The 2,500-nt window shown below is 45.3% G+C and overlaps 1 pseudogene across 1 annotated transcript in view; it reads right to left on the bottom strand.

Annotated features, from left to right (window-relative positions):
* LOC311248263 (Krueppel-like factor 12) overlaps positions 1-2,410 on the bottom strand; it is a 36,006-nt pseudogene extending 33,596 nt beyond the window's left edge. Inside the window, exon 1 of the transcript XR_014621028.1 lies at positions 1,869-2,410. The product of XR_014621028.1 is annotated as a Krueppel-like factor 12 (transcript). The remainder of the gene's footprint in view (positions 1-1,868) is intronic.
* Positions 2,411-2,500: the final 90 nt, after the last annotated feature.

The raw sequence follows: 2,500 nt of genomic DNA, 5'->3' as shown, positions 1-2,500 counted from the left end.
CACCACAGCTGGTGTGGTGGTAGACAGACGCTTAGTCCGCTGCGCTACCCGGCCTCCCTGAATCTTTTATTTCTAACATGATTTAAAAAACAAATAATAAAAAAGGCAAACAATAAAAAATATACATATCACTGTTCGAAAAGGAGTAGGAAGAAGCCTAAGCTTATCATGCCCTACCCCTATCCGCCACTTCCAAGTGGGAACATTAATTAATACTTAAATTATATTATATAATGGAGAATATCCACATTACCAATAATTCTTCATTCTTATTGAAAACAACATATAATAAATAAATAATATCAGTATCCACAATGTAGTACAAAATTAAAATTAAAATAAAACAACAGCTTAGAATCCAGAAGATTGACTATAGTCACATCCCCTTTCCTCTTTTTGGTAATTTGCAAATATTCCTTTATATAAAAAAAAGAAAGTTTAAATAGAGCAATATTTCTGCTTCCCTTCATTTGATCTTCTAGCCCATTCCACACAGTTACTCCGTAGGATGATATGCACCTGCTCCTGAGATTGGTGCGAGGATAACATTTATCAAAGTTGCAGTTACCTCTCAAATGATATCCCTTATCTATTTCCATTGAACATTTAAGAGTTGCAGTCCTTGAGCAGATTCAAAGCTGAAGCGAAAGCATGGCGTACGGCGAAAACAATCATGTAAGCCTTCATATCTGGACTCATATCTGATTATGTCGCCAAAGTGTAACGTTAATTCTAATGCACTACAAACACTTTGTATATGTGCCTTTTATCCTGACACGTTGTTATACCTTCCATCGTCTAATGTATGTTGTGTCATTGTGTGTTATGTGTCACTGTACTCGTTACTGTATCAAGTGTATTGATTGTAACCTACCAAGGGACTGCAGGTGGAAATGAGCCAACGCTAAATCTGGTTACGGTGCATCAAGCGGAAAATGGAAAATAGTTCCTTACGAATGAATTAAATCAATAAATAAATATAGTTGAAAGTTGTAGCACCAGTGCTACAAGTGGAAATGTTAGTCTGTGTGTGTGTGTGTGTGTGTGTGTGTGTGTATATGTGTGTGTGCGTGCGCGTGTGTGTGTGTCTGTGTGTGTGTGTGCGTGCGTGGCAGGCACCGACCTGTGCAATAAAGCTTGCATTTCGTTGCTCGTTAACGTACGTCTGTAATCCTAATACATCCACGTGGTAAATAACTCGAGTCAGTCTGCATCACACTGCACTCTCCTTTTCCTTCTCCTTGCACCTCTGTCACTGTGTGTGAGTCATTTTGGGAGAGTGGTGTCAAACTCACTCTGCTGCTGGGGTTCATAGAGTGAGATACTAGATACAATTTAAAATACTACTCATCACATTTAAAGCCCTCAACAACCTTGCCCCTCCCTACCTGTCCGACCTCCTCCATCGTCACACACCCACCCGTCACCTTAGGTCTGCAGATGCCAACCTCCTAACACCTCCCACGACCAGGCTCCGGACCTGGGGCGACAGGGCCTTTGCTGCTGCTGCCCCCTCCCTCTGGAATGCCCTCCCCAGCCATATCCGTGATGCAAACACCCTGACATCTTTTAAATCAGCCCTCAAAACCCACCTTTTCAATCTTGCTTTTGACCTCTAAATTAATTCTGTCGGTTTTATTTTATTTTGTCATGTATTATTTTTGTTCTGTTTTGTTCTGTTTTTTGTTTTGCCATAGTTTTGTCTCTCCCTACCCATGTAAAGCGTCTTTGAGCACCTGGAAAAGCGCTATATAAGATAGATGTATTATTATTATTATTATTATTATTATTATTATTATTATTATTATTATTATTATTATTATTATTAGATGTGCAGTAATATATACAGTACATGTCTCTGGCCTCACCTTTACTGTGGCTCTTGATGTCGTCCAGCAGAGGTAGGCATGATGGCGTTGATTGAGGCTGGAGGGAGAGCGGACGGCAGTGGTGTACATGAGGGGCAGCGACTGCACCACCACGGGGATGCGGTGGACATGGCTGGCCAGCTTCCTCCTCCCTGCAGGCTGAGTGGGCTGGACAGAGGGGGCGGCACAGAGTGCAGGATGTGCAAATACCGCTGACCTCTGACCCCCGGCGCCGGGAGCCACCAGCGGGCCCTGGCGTGAGCACCGAGGAGGCCGAGGTGATGACCGACGGCGAGCAGGAGGAGGAGGAGGAGGAGGAGGAGGACGATAGCGAGGACGGGGAGAAGGCGGACGTGAGCGGGGACGATGAGATGAATGGTGGAGATGTACGAGGGTCGGGGGCTTGTTGATTGACAAGGTCCACCGGCTCGGTCTGCGTGTGGAAGTGGTGGTCGTGGGAGAGCAGGTCCTCCGGGGGTTCGGCTTTCACTCGGCTGAGCAGGAGGGGGACGCCGTCCATCGCAGGATACCGGCGCACTTTGGGAGACTGTGGGAGGAAGAGGAGGGACACGTTAGACTCCAGTCTGCACAGGACGTAGGGGTGGGGGAAAAGATCGATACGTAGTAGTATC

This window comes from Notolepis coatsorum (genome assembly GCF_963971535.1).
Source record: "Notolepis coatsorum genome assembly, contig: SCAFFOLD_1476, whole genome shotgun sequence".
Lineage (NCBI taxonomy): Eukaryota > Metazoa > Chordata > Actinopteri > Aulopiformes > Paralepididae > Notolepis > Notolepis coatsorum.
This window is presented reverse-complemented; position numbering and strand designations above follow the sequence as displayed.